Genomic DNA, 20,622 nt, shown 5'->3' on the forward strand with positions numbered 1-20,622 from the left:
GTCAGTTTACGTAACTGTGCCCGAGTGTGTGTGTATGTGTGTGAACGTGCATGCGAGTGTACGCATGTGTGACATCCGGTGACGGGATACTGAGGGAGATCCTCCTATCCTGAACCCCTTCTCTTCACCCACGGCCCTGACAGGGGTGCTGGGGACAGTACGCAGAGATCGCCGAGAGCCCCGGGGCTTCCCAGGACTGGTTCGCCTGGTCCGCGCATCCCAGGCTTCTTCAAGATTCCCGGGAACTTCTGTTGGAGTGTTTCTCCTGCCCTTTTCCCAGGCTCTGGGATGGAGGGAGGCTCCTTGGGCTCGGACAGGCGGGCCTCCCTTGGGCGCCTCACCTGGAACCCTCGGTGGAGGTGGAATGCCGCTCAGGCCGCTTTCTTCCGCCCCAGGGGTGGGACACGCTGGGGTCACTCTGAACCTCACACTCTCCTCCGCCGTTTGCGCTCCACTGTGGCCGAGGTTTAAGTTCCGGGCGATGAACTCCAAAGAGCATTCGAGGGGACCTGGGACGTTGCAGGGCAAGAACTGTATGAACCTGGTACCTATCCAAAGTGGTCCTAAAGCTCTAAGAGGCTGTGGGATTGGGTGCGGAAGTGTGTGTGTGTGGTGGGGGGTGGTAGTGAGGTTCCCTGCCCTCTGAGATTCTGCATTATTTACAACTGGAAGGAGAACAATGCCCACCTTACAAGGTGATGCCTGGATAGCATCTAGAACGAAGTGCGTGGGGATTACCGCGCTGTCTCAGACAGGCTCTGCCTGCACGCTTAGTTCATCTTAATGAATAGATGTATCGTGACAGTCCCGAGTTAACCCATTTATTTTCTAAATGGGACTTGTGAGAGGAACTCCGATGGAAAAGGGGGTCCAGCGGCTGGACAATAGTCCGCGCGCTGGATTTGAGCCAGTTTACTCTGGTGACCCAGGCTCCTGACAAGTGACACGGGCCCGGTGCCCCGCCCTTTCTGATGATTCCCTGGGAACCCGAGCTGTCTGGCGGACGGCCCTCCCTCGCTTACTTTGCAGGTGGCATTTTCTATCCTCTGGTTACCGGCAGAAAGGGGGGCCGGAGGCAGCGAGCGCAAGCTGTCAGGGGTCCCCGAGCTCCAGGCGCAGCCCCACCCGCCCACGGGGAGCAGCGGGGCTCGGGGAGGATTTGCGGCGGCGTCCGCAAGGCGCAGAGCGCACGTCTGCGCTCCAGAGCTTCGCCCAGCTGGGACTGTGAGAATTTGCCGACGGTGCCCGCGCCTCGGCTGGCCCCGCCCCGCCTCCGGGACGCCCCGCCCCCTGGCCCTGCCCGCGCCCGCCCGTTGTCCGGGCCCCGCCCAGGGCCGCGCCCCTCGCGGATGCCCCGCTCACCGGCTCCGCGCCGCGGGCCTGCCCTCAGGCCCCCGCGGGCTCCGCGCCGCCGCCCGGAGGCTCGCGCCCTCCCGTCGCTCCGGGACCCGCCCGCCGCGTCCCCTGGGCAACAGTCTCCAGGGAGACCGGGCTCCGCCCCCGGCACCAACACCCGGTACGGAGCCCACCTGTGCGGGCGTCTGCGGGGTCCGAGTGCCCCCCGGTCACGCCCCACCCCGCCCAGCGCCGGGCTTTGTCCGCGAGGGGCGATCCCGTTCCGGGGGTGCGGGGGCTGGGGGAGGAGAGCGCGTTCCGGGGCGCACCCGACCCCGCTGCGGAGGCCGAGGCAGCGGGCCGCGCTCGCGTTGTGCTTCTCTGGCGTGGACTGGTTCATAGTCTCCTTTTCCCGTTTTATTGCCTCCCTTTGATGCCTCCGGGGGGCCGGGAATCCGGGGTGTCCCGCTGCCGCCCTTGGTGGGAATGAGCAGGGCCCTCCGCCGGGCTCCGGACGGGGACGCGCGCCTGTTCAGGGCAAGATGTTTACTTGTCAGGGACCGAGCAATAGCCGCGCGCGCCTTCCCCTCCCCCTGCCCCCGATTCGGGACGGAGCATCCTGCGCTCCGTCCTTTCGCAGCGATGCCTCCCAAAGCTTTGCCCTTGAACCCAGAGGGCTAGAGGGCAGCAGACCCGGCTCCTGAGGTCCCGGACGGTGTTGAGGGCCAGAGAGAAAAACGCACCTCCTCCCTGGCCGCCCTCTTGTGAATTCTGTCCCGGCTCCCTGTTCCCTGACCTGAATTCCTAAGGACCAGTCCCTTCCTTGCCTTCTCTAACCCTCCTTTCTCTCTGCTCCATCGCGTTTTCTGCTTCGTCCTTTCTCGTTTTGAAAGTGCTTTTGCTCTGATCGAGTCTCATTTCCATGTGACTGAGCTGCTGTTTTTTTGTCCTCTTGTTAATTAGCTTCTTTGGTCAGTGATGCAAGTTATTTCTTTCTTAGTTCTTGTCGCTGATCTCACCTTTCTCTGGTGGCTGTGCTCTGGGAAGTCCTTACCATCCTACCCTGGATGCTGAGTGGAGGGACCATCCGAACCCTGCAGCAGGGTCCACGGGGTATCCTTCCAGGGGTTAGGCTGGCAGCAGGGAGAATTCCAGCTTGGACCTTGGGGTGGCATCTTTTCCAACAGCTTCCTAGAATTGGGCGTTTTGTCTCATGGAGAAGAAGTCAATGGTTTAGGTTTCTTGCTCTTCAGGAACTCAGTGGGTTCCAGGCAGGAGAAACCAGCTGGGGAGTGAGGGGGAAGCGTCATGTCCTGCTGCTGGAATCCAGCTGCATGGGCTTTCGGAACTCAGGTATCTTTTGCTCTCTGGGGTCAGATTATTTCCAGGAGCCACCCACAGTGGGTAAAGAAGTACCACAGATGCAGTGAGTGGGCGAACCCCTCCCCACACACCATTCCCTTTCATCTCCACAAAGCAAGGATAAATCCTCCTTTATGATGTGATCTGGGTGTTGAATAGAGACCTCAAGTTCACAGACATGTTTTTTGCAGCCATTGAATGGAACTCGAACCCAGGCTTGACTCAGATCACTTACTTTGCTTTCAAATACCAAACAAAACCAACAAACAACTCTAGAAATGATCTGAGTCATCTGTATGTATATAAATTCCTGCTTCGGTCACTGGAAATGTTCCTGTGGTTTGCTTCAGTACCACCAAAGAGAGCTGGGGGTGGCATTGACACAGATGGTGAAAAAGGCCCGTCAAGCACAATGTGACTGGTTTGCAAAAAGGGAACCTTGGTGAAAGAGTTGCTTTTGAGCCGAAGTCCTCTAAGGGAATGTGCCGAAGGTTTCTGAGACTTTCTCTTTTTAAAGATTTCTTACCTTTTTTCTTTCTCTACTTTCCTTCCTTCCTTCCTTCTTTCTCTCCCCTCTCTCTTTCTTTCTTCCTTCCTTCCTCTCTTTCTTTCTGTCTTTCTTGCTCTCTTTCTTTTTCCAGACAGATAAGGAGCTCAGAGTCAGGCAAGAGTGCATTGATGCTCATTGATTCCAAAGCATCTTTAACCTGCCAGGCAGAGGGACCTTTGCTGCTGGTTTTTTGGACCATTCCAGAAAGGTAGATCAGGCAAAGGAAACAAGTGTGTGAGGGAAGAAGAGATGTTATTTTGTAGATAGGTTAAGAATTTGAATGGAATCCACCCTCCCTGACTATCTAGCCAAAGGAGAGCTTCTCTGTAGGACTAGAATGCTAACAGGAAGAGAGTGACCCAAATTTGTGCTCAGAGCCAACAAAGGGGGATGTGAACTTAGATCCTTGCCAGTTTCCCAGCAAAGGTCTGCTGCTGACCAGGAAGAAAGGGATGGCTTTGCTCTGAGGAGCCCTAGAGCTCATTTTTAGGCTGCAGCATTTGGTATTTGACTTGCTTGTTCATGGTAGAGCCAGGCAGGCCTATTTGGCCAGAGAAGAATTAAAACCTTCTTCCGGAGGAAATGGATTGAATTTTCATAACTTGATACCGCTTCTCAAGGAGTCCTTAGGTGGGGACATTCTGTTTCTCTAGGGAGTCTGCAGTCACTGTACAATAAGAGGATGCTCCTTGGAACTTCCGGGACGTTAGTCCTTTCATTGTGCGAATGAAGAAACTGAAGCCAAAGACTGACACTGGCCAAACCTTGGCTGAGCACCTGCCTTTGGTGTCTGAGAGTGGCTGTGTGTGGTTAACAAGCTCGCAGGTTGGTCCCATTTGCCAGCTGTGTGTGTACTTGTGTATTCTTGTACACCAAATTTGTACACTATAAGCACCAAGCTCCTTATACGGATGTTCAAGCAGCCACTGTCATTTCTGATGGTTCAGGTAGGGCACAGGGTAATAGCATGATGTCATCCTTGGGGGCTTTCCCCCCCACCCTCACTTCATTTCTAGATCTTCATCGGGAATTTCCAAGCATCTTTATTAGTGTGGCTCTCTCTAAAAAGATCAAATTATTAAGCAGAATTTTTACCTATAAAGCAGAATGAAAGAGTGCCACTGTGGGACAACTGGAGACTGGCCCAGAACCCCTTCCACTCAGTGCCCTGTGCCACACTTGCCACCCTCTGAAAAGCTCAGGGTGTTTCTGTGGAGCCACAGGACTCCCTGGCACAGAGGCAAAAACCATGGGTTGTGTAGACTGTGTTGAGGAGTTGGAGTTTCTTCTACACACCTGTTTACACTATCTTGATCTGTATTTCAGAAAATGACTTTTAATAATGATTTTTAACCCTCCGACTTTTTGATTCATAAAGGATACCTATTTACTGTTGAAAGTGTACAAAACAGAAAGAAATTGCAAGCATCTCTTGGCTATAATTCTACCCCAACCTGAAAGAACCATGTTTCCTTATTGGAGTATCCTCCCCCCACCCCACCCCTGGAGAGACTTCTTTGCGTGTATCTTTGGAAGCTTGATTTTGATTTACTGTTAGATATGATCATGAACCTCCACAAAAAGAACTGAATGCAAAAATGAGAGTAAAGGTATAAATCCTTAAGAAAAACAGAAAAGTAGGTGATAGAGAAGGAGGGATGTGAGCAAAACTTTTGAAAGATGGGGAGCAGAGGAGTGAGAGAGAAGCAAAGCTTAGAAGGTTGAATATCCCAGCTGCGAGGAAGGGGAGCTGACATGTACACAGGACCCACTAAAGGCTAAAGAATGAGGGGTACAGAGTGTTCCTGATGATGGGGTGTGGGGGGCAGGTGGAAGCAGGAATATTAGTTGAAAGTTTGTGTTAGAGCCACAGACCCCTCTCTCAGGCTGCCGGCAGCGTCCTCCCCCACCAGCTGCTTTCCTACAGGCAGTGTTGAACCAGGGCAGCCGAGGGTGAGGGAGGCTCTGTACTGAGAGCAGGAGAATTCAGTGAAAGTTTGTGTGCTGAACAGAGAGACCCTCTCCCGCTACTCCCACAGTGTGGCTGTCTGGCTTCTACCCATCCTCCAGGTAGGGTTTTGAAGAACTTCTCTCTGAGGAAATGGACCTCACATGAAAAAACGCTCCTTTATCACTTCACACCAATACTAACCAAGCAGCTAGGCCTGTACAATCAGCTTTCAGTACCTCACTCTTAAATTTGAATGGGCAGATCTGGTACATCGCATGTTGAATGAGCCCTCTAGCATCAAAGACAGAGACCCAAACTGACAGGAAAAAGAGATTTTGAAGTCATAAACATGGTTGTTGTTAAAAAGGCATATTTAGGGGACTTCCCTGGTGATACAGTGGTTAAGAATCCACCTGTCAGTGCAGGGGACATGGACTCAATCCCTGGTCCAGGAAGATGCCATGGGCCATGGAGCAGCTAAGCCTGTGCACCATAAGTACTAAGCCAGAGTGCTGCAGCCACTGAAGCCCGCGTGCCTAGAGCCTGTGCTCCATAACAGGAGAAGCCACTGCAGTGAGAGGCCCATGCACCGTAACAGAGTGGTCCCTGCTCCCCACAACTAGAGAAAGCCCATGCAAAGCAACAAAGACACAGTGAGAGGCCCATGCACCGTAACAGAGTAGTCCCTGCTCCCCACAACTAGAGAAAGCCCATGCAAAGCAACAAAGACGCAGTGCAGCCAATAGATAGTTTATTAAATTTGAAAAAAGAAATCTGCCTTGCAACGCAGGAGATGTGGGTTTGATCCCTGGTCAGGGAACTAAGATCCCACATGCAGAGGAGCAACTAAGCCCGCATGCCACAGCTAAGAGAGTCTATGTGCCACAATGAAAGATCCCACATGCTGCAACTAAGACCTGATACAGCCAAAGTAAAGAAATAAATATTAAAAAATAAAAAGGTATATTCATAAAATAATAATAAGCTCTTGGATATCAAAACTAGGAGTGGAAATTTCAGTAGAATAGAGTTGAATGATTGAACAAGGAAATTCTGGCAAGTAGGACAAAAAGGCTTGAGAGATGGGAAAGAAGAAAGAAAAGAGAAGAAAATGAGAGTAAGTTTAGGAGGCCCAGTATCCATCTCATAGAAGCTCAAGGGGAAGAAATGGAGAAGAAAATGTTATTAAATAAACACCAGGAAAAAAAATCTGGAAGTGAAAGAGTTTCTGCATTGAGTCTCTGTAGCACTGAGCACAATGATAATTAGATACACTACATCAAAGTAAAAGATGTTCTAAGGGACAGCATCATGAACTTTCAAAACTCCAGAGATAGAAAGAAGTTACTAAAAGCCAGCACAGGGAAAAAGAGCCACAAACAGAAGATCAGAGAACAGAATGTCATTGGACTTCACAAAAGTAACACCAGAAAAGGTGGGGGGAGCAACATCAGAAGCTACATGGAGTAATTCTTTCAAGTTTCCAGGGGAAATTAACTCTCAATCCAGAATTCTGTGATCACCATTCAAGCAAAATAATAGAATGAAGACATTTTTCAGACATGTGAATTTTCAAACACTTTACACACACATACCCTTTGTATTCCTTTTCAAGGAAGCTACTGGAGGATGTGCTCCACTAAAATGAGAGAGGAAATCAACAAAGAGGAACAAGTGGTGTAGTGTGCAGTTGTCTTGTTTCTCCTTTGGCTCAGCCGCCGAATGACCTTCTGAATTTCAGTTGTTATCTTTGAGTCTTGACAGTGGGGAGAAAAAAAACCTACCCCACCATGGGAACTGAAAAGTACTCACTTCCAAGACTGGACCTGTGATGTGGGCACCATTAATGAGATGTATCTATGTTACATTTTGACAGAGAAGACAGGGATGAAGTGTGTGTTTTATCCATGGTTATGGTGATGACAGCAGGGATGGGCTGCAAGTTTGAGTTCTTGGCACATAAGTGGCAGGGGTACAAAGTAGCTCCCAGTGTATTCTCAGTTACTCAGTTGTGTCCAGTTCTTTGCAACCCCATGGACTGCAGCTCACCAGGCTCCTCTGTCCATGGAATTTTCCAGGCAAGAATACTGGAGTGGGTTGCCATTTCCTCCTCCAGGGGATCTTCCTGACCCAGGGATTGAACCTGGGTCTCCTGCATCTCCTTCACCGGCAAGCACATTCCTTACCACTGTGCCACCTGGGAAGCGCAGCACCCAGTACTCAGTGGCAATACCAGCAGTTTTGCCATCAGAAATGATTCTGCACATAGTGTACTGAAATTATATTTCTTTTCTTGTTCAACTTTTTGTTTTCCCTGGAGTTGATAGTTGCCTCATATTTTTATTTTCTTTTTTTTCCAACATGAAAGCAAACGTGTTAGTCACTCAGTCATGTCTGACTCTTTGGGGCCCCATGGACTGTAACCCGCCAGGCTCCTCTGTCCATGAAATTTTCCAGGCAAGAATACTGGAGCGGATAGCCATTCCCTTCTTCTGGGTTTCTTCCTGACCCAGGGATTGAACCTGGGTCTCCTGCATCACAGGCAGATTCTTTGCCATCTGAGCCATCCTGGAAGCCCTCAGTTTTCAATGTTTAGTTCAGTTCAGTCGCTCAGTCATGTCTGACTCTTTGTGACCCTATGGACTGCAGCACACCAGACCTCCTTCTCCATCACCAACTCCTGGAGTTTACCCAAGCTCGTGTCCATTGAGTCAGTGATGCCACAACCATCTCAACCTCTGTCGTCCCCTTCTCCTCCTGCCCTCAATCTTTCCCAGCATCAGGGTCTTTTCAAATGAGTCAGCTCTTCGCATCAGGTGGCCAAAATACTGGAGTTTCAGCTTTAACATCAGTCCTTCCAATGAACACTCAGGACTGATCTCCTTTAGGATGGACTGGTTGGATCTCCTTGAAGTCCAAGGGACTCTCAAGAGTCTTCTCCAACACCACAGTTCAAAAGCATCAATTCTTTGGTGCTCAGCCTTCTTCATAGTCCAACTCTCACATCCATACATGACTATTGGAAAAACCATAGCTTTGACTAGATGGACCTTTGTTGGCAAAGTAATGTCTCTGCTTTTTAATATGCTATCTAGGTTGGTCATAACTTTCCTTTCAAAGAGTAAGCGTCTTTTAATTTCATGGCTGCAGTCTCCATCTGCAGTGATTTTAGAGCCCCAAAATATAAAGTCTGACACTGTTTCCACTGTTGCCCCATCTATCTGCCATGAAGTGATGGGACCAGATGCCATGGTCTTAGTTTTCTGAATGTTGAACTTTAAGCCAGCTTTTTCACTCTCCTCTTTCACTTTCATCAAGAGGCTCTTTAGTTCTTCTTCACTTTCTGCCATAAGGGTGGTGTCACCTGCATATCTGAGGTTATTGAGATTTCTCCCAGCAATCTTGATTCCAGCTTGTGCTTCTTCCAGCCCAGTGTTTCTCATAATGTACTCTGCATAGAAGTTAAATAAGCAGGGTGACAATATACAGGCTTGACGTACTCCTTTTCCTATTTGGAACCAGTCTGTTGTTCCATGTCCAGTTCTAACTATTGCTTCCTAACCTGCATACAGATTTCTCAAGAGGCAGGTCAGGTGGTCTGGTATTCCCATGTCTTTCAGAATTTTCTACAATTTATTTTGATCCACACAGTCAAAGGCTTTGACATAGTCAATAAAACAGAAGTAGATGTTTTTCTAGAACTCTCTTGCTTTTTTGGTGATTCAGTGGATGTTGGCAATTTGATCTCTGGTTCCTCTGCCTTTTCTAAAACCAGCTTGAACATCTGGAAGTTCACGGTTCATGTATTGCTGAAGCCTGGCTTGGAGTAATCACTAATTCTTTCTCAAACTCTCCAATAGAATTATTAAACTTCTCACAATGCAGCAAATATGTCAGATAACCCATCATCTCCTTCCCTGCTTAATCATTGAGAGTCCACTTCTTTATTTGCAATCAAGAGCTGTGATTGGTGGAGAGAAGGTGAAGGGAATTCCCATAATAATAGTGAAGACAAGTCCCAGTTGTGCGTCTGGTCTAGAGAGCAACCAGCCCAATTTAGAGCAAGATGGCTGAGGGCCCAGGAGGAATATCTATAAGAAAAAAATGGAGTTGATGGATTATTTGATATATTTGCTATAGTATGAGGGTTTTATAGTTCTGTTAGAGAATTTAGGGAATAGTTACACATTCATACATAGAAATCAAAGAAAATTAATAACCAGGCAACAATCAACTATAGGAGTAACAAAAAGTTGGAACAAGAAAGGATATCATGAGACTTCCCTGGTGGTCCAGAGGTTAAGACTCTGCTTTGCAATGCAGGGGACATAGGTTCAATCTCTGGTCGGAGAACTAAGATCCCACATGCCTCGGAGCTCCTGAGCCCACGTGCTCCCAAGCCTGTGCATTGCAAGAAGATCCTGCATGTTGCAACTAAGACCTGAAGCAGCCAAATAAATAATTTTTTTTTTTTAAAGAAAGGAAATCATAGTATAGTATGTGGCTTAGCTTTGAACAATGTTTACATTGTTATAATAATGGAAACACTAAAGTTAGATGAACAAAAAATGATCACATTGGTATATCTAGAAGATGGGAGAGAGGATCGTGCGTGTGTGTAGCTGCAGGAAAGCACAAACTTATCTTCTAAAATAAGTTAAAAGTTGGGACTTCCCTGGTGGTCCAGTGGTTAAGAATCTCCCCTTCAATGCAGGGGACACAGGTTCAATCCATAGTCGGGGAAGATTCCACATGCTGCAAGGCAACTAAGTCCATGCACCGCAGATACTGAGCCTGTGTGCTCCAAAGCCCATGCTCAGCGGCGAGAAGCCACTGCAGTGAGAACTTGTGCACCCCAGCTAGACGGCAGCCGCTGCTCGCCTCAACTGGCGAAAGCCCAGAAGCAGCAACAAATAAGTAAATATTAAGAAAAGAAGTTAAAAGTTGAAGATCAAGAAATATCAATCTAAACCTATTATTTAGAAATGCAGAGATGAGTACCCAGAGAAACAACTGATATTGGGGATGGTATGTTCGAATGTAGAGGTCAAGGGACTGCTAATTTTTCGCTGTGAGCATTTTAGTTTTAATTAATTGTTAAAATCCTGTGCTTTCATAACTTTCACAGGTATGAAAATTTTAAAGTCATTATTATGATAGCCACTTCCACTGATAATACAGCTGTTTTCACTTTCTCTATGCTTGCTGAAATGTTTTGTCCACAAACATGTTGCCATGATAGCTATATGTGCCGTATTGGTTTCGTTTAATGTGGGGTCTATTTGCGGCGTCATGTAGTATGCACGGGTGTTGTTCTAGTGGCTGTATTCACTCTTGTTGTATATATGATAATTTATTTAGCCATTTCTTCATGATTATTATTTTAGATGTGTATTTGTTTGGCTGTGCTGCAACTCAGGATCCTTGTTGCAGCATGCAGGATACTTTAGTTGTGCCCTGTGGGGTTTAGTTTCCTGACCAGAGATCGCACTTGGGCCCCCCTCATTGGAAGCTTAGCGTCTCAAACACTGGACCACCAGGGAAGTTTCTCGTTATTGTTTTTGATTTATAACTTTCACAGATAATACCACAATGAATATCTTTGTGCATATAGGTGAAGTGAAAGTTGCTCAGTCGTGTCCAACTCTTTGCAACCCCATGGACTGTAGCCCACCAGACTCCTCTGTCCATGGAATTCTCCAGGCAAGAATAGTGGAGTGGGTTGCCATTCCCTTCTGCAGGGAACCTTCCCGACCCAGGGACCTAACCCAGGTCTCCCACATTGCAGGGATATTCTTTACTGGGATATACTTCAGACCAGGGATATACTTCCCTGGTCTGAGCCACCAGGGAAGACAAAGAGTACTAGAGTCGGTAGCCATTCTCTTCTCCTGGGGATCTTCCCAACCTAGGAACTGAACCGGAGTCTTCTGCATTGCAGGCAGATTCTTTACCAGCTGAACCACCAGGGAAGCCCTTTGTGTATATAGCTTTTTCTTTTTTGCTTTTGAATTTCTCCCTAGGACAGTTCCCCAAATTGACCAAATATGAGAACTTGGATCTTTCTCTTTGATTTCTCTATATAGTGCTGAGCCCCCTAGGTGCACCATGAACTGAGCATCCTAGGAGATGTTGAGATAGAATTTTCTGCAGGACAGTTGGCTTGTTTTTTCTGATGGCAGCAGGAGAAGTCAGAAGTCTGTCTTCTCTTTCCGCATAGAACAGAACTTCCAAAGCCCTACTCCTCTCCTTCTCTGATGTCTGTCTTAGTTCCCACACCCCCCACTGAGAGTATTTTTCCTTTTTAAAATATTCAAATTAGAAGTTACTGCCCTTTTGAATAATATGGACTCAAAGGAGATACATTTAAAATGGGAGAGAATGGAAAAAAAAAAGTGAGAAAGAGGACTTCCATGGTGGTCCAGTGGTTAAGAATCTGCCTTCAAATGCAGGGCATGAGGGTTCGATCCCTGGTCGTGGAACTAAGGAACTAAGATCCCACCTGTTGTGGGACAGCTAAGCCTGAGCCACAGCTACTGAGCCTGTGCACCACAGTGAAGAGCCTGCTTGCCACAGCGAAGATTGCAGGTGCCACAGCTAAGACCCAGCACAGCCGAAAATAAAGAATTAAATAAAATGTATTTTTTTTTTAAGTGAAGGAGGCAGAAGTGGGTAGACGAGGAGACCAGGGAGTAAGGCAGTGCATGTCTTCAGCTTACCTTCCAGGGGGACATCGAAATGCCTTCTGCACAATGTGCCATTACTTTGTTATTTTGTCCCATCCTTCACTCCTCTGACCCCTTTTTTTCTCATGGCAGAAGCTGGGGAGTTAGACAGCCCTCCAGACAAACCCATCCTTCCTCATCATGGGATGGTGTTTGGGATGTCCAACTTGCCTGGACCAAAAGAAAGAAAGCATCTATAGTCTGGAAGAATAGCACATCTATCCTAAAAGTGTGCTTGATGAGGGCCCTGGGCCATGCAGTTTCCTCTGGCCTGTGGCCTCATTCTTTTCAAGAAAGAGGAAGATGCAGGCCTCAAGGCTGGGCTGCTGGACTGCCTGCCTGCCAGCTCCTTACGAACAGAGGTTCGGGGCGCTTTGTGGCCTGCAGGGCCCAACACCCTCCCTCATTCGTCTGCCCTGCCAGCTCTGACCCGGGTCCCTAGCCCCATTGCTTTCCCACCTCCATCCTTGCTTCCCATCCTTCCATTTTGCTCACAGCAGCTGAAGCAGTCTTCTCTGTTAAGCATAAAATCAGGCCTTCTCCATTCCCCGCCTAAAATCCCCTAACTTCCCACCGCAGTGGTGTCAAAGCCTGACTCCTCACCTGACTTCTCACCTCATCATCTTGCCCAGACTGCCCTTCATGCGTGACTTTCGTTTCCTGGTCTCCTGCCTCAGGGCCTCTGCACTTCCCCTTCCACCTGCCTGGAACCCTATTTCATAGAGCTTTGCTGGATCCTTCTCATCATTTGGGCCTCACCTGCAATATAATCTCACCTGAGGACCCTTCCCTGACCTGTCATCCAAAGGAGACCCTCCCAGCAAACCCCTGTTTTATCACTTTCCAAGCCTATACTATCTGAAATCATCGTGATTATTCAAATGTTTCTTTTCATTTTTTGATTTTTCCTGTTAGACTAAAAATTCCATGAGAGCAGGAGTGGTGCCTGTCCCACTCCCTGATGGGCGCATGGAAGGTGCTCAAATAAACATTTTTGAGTGAATGAACAGGCTAGTGAAGGAATGAATAAGGACTTGGGATCTGCAGCCTTCTGGGTTGAGGAGGGCCCCACCTTCTTTTTCCTGAGGGTCTCTGGGGGGATGTGGTGGTTGGAGGATCTCTTAGCAGCCAGAGCAGGGTGGTGGTTCCTGGAAACTCATTTGGAGTAAACATACAGAAGGTTCACCAGGAGGTGAGTAAAAGCATCAAGCATCTTCCACTCCGCCTCTCGTGTACTCATTTGCTGGCACTTTCCATCTAAGGTGGGCAACAGGAAAAGTGTTCATTTCTTTCTCCGTGGGAGGCTGCCTGGAGCAACAGGACTTTTTGAGGCTGAGAAGTCCTGAAAATAAACCCAGGTCAAGGGGCCCAATGTGGACCCTGCTTGTTCAGTGTGATATGGAAGGCCAGCCCTGAGGTCCCCAGCCCCTTGTCACGTGGCTGCTGGCTCCCCTCCTCTCCCACCTTGGGTGGATGGCAGATACTTATTTTGTTCAGTTGCTAAGTTGTATCCTACTCTTTGTGACCCATGGACTGCAGCACGCCAGGCTCCTCTGTCCTTCACTATCTCCCAGAGTTTGCTCAAATTCATGTCCATTGAGTCAGTGATGCTATCTAACCATCTCATCCTGTTACCCACTTCTCCTTTTGCCTTCAGTCTTTCCCAGCATCAAAGTCTTTTCCAATGAGTCAGTTCTTCGCATCAGGCAGCCAAAGTATTGGAGCTTCAGCTTCAGTATCAGTCCTTTCAGTGATTAATCAGGGTTGATGTCCTTTAGGATGGACTGGTTGGATCGCCTTGCAGTCCAAGGGACTCTCAAGAGTCTTCTCCAACACCACAGTTCGAAAGCATCAGTTCTTCAGCATTCAGCCTTCTTTATGGTCCAACTCTCACATCCGTACATGACTACTGGATACCACAGTCTTGACTGTACAGACCTTTGTCAACAAAGTGATGCGTCTGCTTTTTAATATGCTTTCTAGGTTTGTTGTTGCTTTCCTTCCAAGGAGCAAATGTCTTTTAATTTCATGGCTGCAGTCACCATCTGCAGTGATTTTGGAGCCCAAGAAAATAAAATCTCACTGCTTCCACTTTACTGTAGATCCTTGACTGTGGGCATAACCACCTTCTACAACTTTCTGTGACTGAGGCTCCTTCCCTTGGGCTAATTGGGTTGTAATGTTAGTCTCTGAAATCCAGACATTGGGCAGAGGTTTTGTCCTCAGGTTAAGGACATGAATGTCTCTCTTTATGCAGGTTCATAGGAGTGGTGCAGGGGGACCGCTAGACTCTTGCTTTAGAGTAATATCCGAAGGCACAGGGCATCCCTTTGGGAGAAGGCTGTTTATCACTCCAACAAGCAGGACACAACTTCCCTTCTCCCGCTGCCTATCCCCTGCGCAGAGCCTGCTGAGAGTGACTCATGTGTTCCCTTGGGAAGCTGTTTCCCAGGACATGTGACTGTAACACAAAAATGACAGTTTTTACATTGACAAAGGCTGAGCAGCAGTTCCTGGTGAGCATGTCGGCTACATCTGGGATGGCCACTGGGACAAGGCAGAAGTCTAGCCAACTCAGGAGATGCTCTGAGCCCCCCAACCCCGCCCCCGCAACACACAGTGGAGTTTCAGCAGGAACGAAGGGATCCTTCAGTTGTCCCGAGTTAGGGACAAGCAGCTGGTCTGGCAGCCCAGGGGCCGTATGGGCTACCCGTATGGGCTACAGGCTCACTCCCCATCCCGTTTGTGGCTCTGGGATCCTACATCCCTTAATTGCCCTTTTCTCTTAGAAATAACTTACTCCCCTAGTGGCTCAGATGGTAAAGAATCTGCTTGCAGTGTGAGAGACCCAGGTTCGATCCCTGGGTCAGGAAGATCCCCTGGAGAAGGGAATGGCTACCCACACAAGTATTCTTGCCCAAAGAATTCCATGGACAGAGGAGCCTGGCAGGCTACAGTCCATGGGGTTGCAAAGAGTCGGACATGACTGAGCGAGTGACACATTTAGAAATAACTTAGGGCCCCCTGAAACATTCCTGAAGTACAAGGAAGGATGGGGCTGGCGGATGTCCTTTTAGCGAAACCTTTGGAGAAATTCCTCTGCTGACCGCTTAAGACTCAGGTCAGACCCCTCAGACCTTCACGGCTGAGAAACTGTTCTTCATTCTCAGGCCAAAGAAAGTGCATCTATCCAGGAATGTCTTGGAACAGCTTGCAAAGAGGATGGGGACAGCAAACCCCCAGCCGGGATGGCTCTGTTGCCGCATAGCTGTTCTGTGGATGGTGCTGGCCGGAAGTGGGAAGGTGAAAGGAAGCGAGCTCTTTCTGGTCCAGTTTTCTTTGATCTTTTATGAATGAATCAGATGCAGATAAATAGAAAAGCCCTCTCTCAAAATTCTGGATAACTCGGAGTGAGAAGGATGGCTCATTGTTCTTCTTAGGTCCATCCCATTTTGGTCCCCGGAGGGTGGTCCTGGCCCTCACTCACCCTCCAGTCCCCATGGCTCCATGGCCGCCTACTGACCCCAAGTGATGTCTCTATGACCCCAAAGAAGTCTCCTCTGAGCTTTACTGTGACTTTGCCCCTTGGATGTCTCCACTGGGGTGCTCAGTAAACAACTCTGATTCAGTGTGTCTGAAATGGAGCTCTTGCTATTTCAATCCCCTCCAAATCTGTTTCTCCAGTATACTTTCCTGTCTCAGTAAATATCCACTATCCAGCCAGTCTCCCAAGCTCAACCTGCCTGTCATCCTTGCTCCTTCCCTCACTGTCCCCCATCTGATGACCTCTGCCCCCCACCAGCTCCTAGATGTATGTGGTTCCCTTCCTTTCACCAGCTCCATCTCCTCTTCCTAGATCAAGCCACTGTCATCTGTAGCATGAGCTCCCCTACACTCTCCTTCTTGCCTGCTTGCAACTGTCTAGCCCTTCGTAGCCACAGCCAACAGCATCATTTCAGATGCCAATCAGATCCGGTGGCTCCCTGGCCTAAAACTCTCCAGGACCGTGCATCACTCCTGGAGTGAAAGCCAGGTGTTTCCCTGTGAAGGCTCAATGAGAGTGGCCTCCGCTGACCTCCTCAGCCCATCTCATCCCACCGTCCCACATGCTCCAGAGGCAAGGGACCGCCTGCTGTCGGCTCTGAACGTGATGGCTCACCCAGGTCCTCTGCCCGATGTCCTCCCCTCACAGTGGTCTTTCTCAGCCTTCTGCATGTGGTAGCCCCTCCTGCTGTCCTTCTTCGCATCATCACTTGACAATCTGCCATTTACCACCTTGATCCATCATTGCAGAAACATCCATCTTGTCTACTGTGTCTCCCCTACTGGTGTGTAAGCTCTTTCTGGAGAGGGACCCTTTGTCTCATTCACCTGTGTGTTCCCAGCACCTCTCGTGATTCCTGGCACTTAATAAATACTAGTTGAATAAACGAATACATCTCAGCCTGAGTGATATATACAAAGTGTCAAATCTCATAATACATGAGTACAGATTATTTCTGTGAGATGAAATTCCATTCATGAGTGCAAATTATTCCATGAGAATAATTGTGAGTTTCTGCATTCAGATTCAGGACATTAGTGTTCCTGTACAGGCTGGGAGGGGCTTCCAGGTGGTGCTAGTGGTAAAGAACCCACCTGCCAATGCAGATAGACATAGGTTCGATCCCTGGGTTGGGAAGATCTCCTGGAGGAGGGCGTAGCAACCTGCTCCAGTTTTCTTGCCTGGAGAATCCCAGGGACAGAGGAGTCTGGTGGGCTATGGTCCATGGGATCACAAAGAGTTGGACAAGGCTGAAGCGCTGACTTAGCTTGCGTGCATACATAGGCTGGGAGACCCTGGCTTACTGTGAGAAATATCTGGAGGGTTGGCGGCCCCCAAGCTTGGTGATGTGGCTACCAGAGAACACTCTGTGGGGTAGGCTGGGAGAGTGGAGGCGGGAAACCTGATATACTTTTAGGCCAAACAAATGGGAGTTTGGTGCCCAGAACATTCTTCTACAATTGGCCTGCCAGGCCCCATCTTGTTTTCTTGGAATACTAAATTTTGGCAAAAGGGTCTAAATCTGCGTTGTGGGGAGAACAGACATGCTGGAACTACCATCCTTCAGGAGGGCCAGCAGATAACAGTTCCACGTGCCTCTGGGTGGCAGCACAAAGGACGGGGGTTGGCTCATAGAGGTGGGCCAGTTTCCAAGCAAAGAACTCTCCAAACACTAGAAGCTTCCCAAAAGGAATGTGCTACTTTAGTCATGGAAATAGATACTTACAGCTACAAGTGACGGAAAACCCACCTCAAACTACTCTTAAGTTAACAACAACAAAAAAAGGCAGGGAAGGGAGTTTGGCAGATAGAATGGAAAAGTCCAAGGTGAAATGTAGTTTCAGGCATGGCTGGATCCAGGGAATCACAGGCTGTCCTCAGGACTCTGCTTCGTGTTCCATACAGAGTTCTGCTCTCCTCCACGTTGCTTCTTTCTCAGGTCCCGGCCCTCAGGGCAGCAGGTGGTCACCAGGAGCTCTAGGGTGTGTGTGCGTGTCCTAAGTCACTTCTGTCATGTACGACTCTCTGCGACCCCATGGACTGTAGCCCGCCAGGCTTCTCTGTCCATGGGATTCTCCAGGCAAGAATATAGGAGTGGGTTGCCATGCCCTCCTCCAGGGCATCTTCCTGACCCAGGGACCGAATCCGTGTCTCTTAGGTCTCCTGCATTGGCAGACAGGTTTTTTTTACCACTCAGCCACCTGGGAAGCCCAACTCTAGGTAGATATTCTGTCTTTTCTCCTCCCCCAGGAAAAAGTCCCCAAAGAAGCCCAGATGTCAAAACCAATTGGATGGACTTGATAGTCACATGCCCATCTTGGAATCAGTGTAGCCAGAAAGATACGATTGGTTGGGCCTACGTCCCATTCCTGCTTCCTGTCCAGTCCCCAAGGCCAGAGAAGACACAGGGCTTTGATTAGCTGGGCCTGGGTCTCAGGCTACCTGGGGACCCAGGAGTGAAGTCAACCCACCTGAGCCACTTGGACTGAGAGTGGAATGAGTTTGTGAAAGGTCCCTGGCTCCCAGGGGGAAAAAAAATGAAAAATTGCCAGCACTCCTGTGCCCCTTTTCCCTGGGGTAACTGCCCTCCTCACTCCCCGTAACCCCTATCTCTTCATCTGCCTATGCAGACTAGTTCTGCTGGTGCTTGTTCTCCTTATAAATGGGCTCTTGAGCACACAGTCTTTTGTACCTGACGTCTTTCACTCAGCCCTACATTTGTGAGATTCACTTATATGATGAATTTATAGATCATCCACTCTCGTTGCTATACACATTCCATGGGAAGAAGAAACCGCTATATGAATTTCATGGGGAAAAGAAGTAGTATTTTCCATTCTACTACTGATAAGCATGTGGCACGTTTCCATTTGGGGACTGTTATGAGTAGCAGTGCTATGCTCTTTTGGGCATCTTCTGGCACACATGTGCTAGCATTTCTGGTGAGCGTGTACCTTGACATGGAATTAACTGCTGGGTCATAGGGCATACGTGTTTCGGCTTCTCTAGAAGCTCAGATAGTAAAGCATCTGCCAAAAATGCAGGAGACCCCAGTTTGATCTCTGGGTCGGGAAGATGCCCTGGAGAAGGAAATGGCAAGCCACTCCTGTATACTTGCCTGGAAAATGCGATGGACAGAGGAGCCTGGCGGGCTACAGTCCATGGGGTCGCAAAGAGTGGACACGATAGAGCAACTATACACACACACACACACACAGGGCATATGTGTCCAGCTTTAAAAGATACTGCTAACCAGTTTTCCAAAGTGGTTGTGCCAATGCGAATTCTTGGAGCAGTTCTAAAGTCTCTGGATTAGCTGGCATCTGAGTCCCATATCTATACCGAGAGTGATGGGTCTGGGCTTCACGGAGAATGGGGCTTGTTAGTAACTTCACCCTGGGTCCTGGGCCCACAGAAGGGGAAAGAGTCCCCATCTTTCTCCTGTCCCGTCTGGCATTTGATTCTGTCCTGCCCACACCATCACGAGTCTTCCTCTTCTAGGAATGGGTTGTTTTGTTTTTAAATATTTATTTATTTGGTTGTGCTGGGTCTTTGTTGCTGTCCGAGGGCTTTCTCTAGTTGCAGAGAATGGGGGCTACTCTAGTTGCGGTTTCTCACTGCGATGGCTTCTCTTGTTGCAGAGCGTGTGCTCTAGGGCATGCAGGCTTCAGTAGTTGCAGTGCATAGCCTCAGTTGTTGTGGCTCCCAGGCTCTAGAGCACAGGCTCAGTGGTTGTGGCGCACAGGCTCAGTTGCCCCGAGGCATGTGGGATCTTCCCGGACCAGGGATCGAACCTATATCCCCTGCACTGCAAGGTGGATTCTCAACCCTTGGGCCACCAGGGAAGCCCAGAAATTAGTTTTTAATATCAAAGGGTTTCCCTGCATGCCTCATGGATGGGGGTAGTCAAAGGCTTCCCACAGCGCTGAGAGCAGGGAAGTGAGGGATGTCTATGTCCCAGAGCCCCATCCATCTCTCTGGCTAGAGTCCTGGGGAGCTCCTGCCCCAGGTGCTCATCTCAACCTCAGGATCAAGTGGTCAAAAATGCTCCTGACTTTCGAAGCTCAGCCAAACCAATGTCAATGGATTTTTCCAGAATTTCTGATGATCATCCACATTTTGAATAATTAAAAAAAAAAAACGTGCCTTTAGCCTGGCCATTCTCAGAAAGAGGAACCCAGAGTAGGATGTGGTTTTACAATCAGAGGAAGTGGATCCCAGGAGTGGTGACACGGTGGCGCATGCTCGGTCCTGCTGCTCAGGGCAGCTTCTACATCTAACCAAGAGCGAGGCCTGGGCCCCACGGGCAGAGCCCCCAGAACATCTCTCTCAAACTGAGCATTTCCTTCCAGCTATTTTTAAAGTCATTTCAATCTCAGCGGATGTGACCTTAGGGTAAGGAAGTATTTGTTTAAAGGATAAAATTTATAAAACATAAAGGAACAAGATTTGACTACATCAACATTCAAAACTTCTGCTCCTTAAAAAGTCACATAAGTAAAATGAAAAGATGACTCAAATTAGAAGATATTCTCAACTCATTCAAGCAATTAAAGAACTGAATCTAAAGAATAGAAAGAAACCCTACAAACCAGTAAGCAAAAGACAACCCCAGGACTTCCCTGGTGGTTCAGACAGTAAAGAATCCTCCTGCCAGTGCAGGAGACACGGGTTCCATCCCTGGGTCGGGAAGATCCCCTGAAGAAGGACATGGCTACCCCCTCCACTGTTCTTGCCTGTGAAATCGCTGGACAGAGGATCCTGGCAGGTTACAGTCCATGGGGTCACAAAAGAGTCAGATACAGCTTAGGTACTAAACAACAATTTGTTGTTCAGTTGCTAAGTCATGTCCAACCCCATGGACTGCAGCACTCTAGGCTTCCCTGTCCTTCACTATCTCCTGGAGTTTGCTCAAACTCATGTCCATTGAGTCAGTGATGCTATCTAACCATCTCATCCTCGGTCGTCCCCTTCTCCTCTCGCCCTCAATCTTTCCCAGCATCAGGGTCTTTTCTAATGAGCAACAATAGTGACAGACAAAGAAGGGAAAGGTTTATAAGCCTGTTATTTGCAGAAGGTAAACATTTTATGGATAATTAGAGAAATGCATATTAAAACAAGAGAGCATTTTGTGCCCACCAGCTTGGCAGAAATG

General features: G+C 48.6%; 1 protein-coding gene across 12 annotated transcripts in view; it reads left to right on the forward strand.

The window, feature by feature from the left end:
• The window catches only part of PIK3CD (phosphatidylinositol-4,5-bisphosphate 3-kinase catalytic subunit delta), a 61,950-nt gene that overhangs the window by 23,890 nt on the left and 17,438 nt on the right, over positions 1-20,622 (forward strand). The window contains exon 1 of one of the 12 annotated variants that reach the window (XM_070385192.1): positions 1,352-1,516. The exons of the other annotated variants lie outside the window; for them this stretch is intronic. The gene's annotated coding sequence lies outside the window, so the exon portion shown is untranslated. Of the gene's footprint in view, positions 1-1,351; positions 1,517-20,622 lie in introns of those variants that run through there. 12 annotated transcript variants of the gene reach the window in all.

The sequence above is a fragment of the Bos mutus genome, chromosome 16, assembly GCF_027580195.1.
Source record: "Bos mutus isolate GX-2022 chromosome 16, NWIPB_WYAK_1.1, whole genome shotgun sequence".
Classification (NCBI taxonomy): Eukaryota; Metazoa; Chordata; class Mammalia; order Artiodactyla; family Bovidae; genus Bos; species Bos mutus.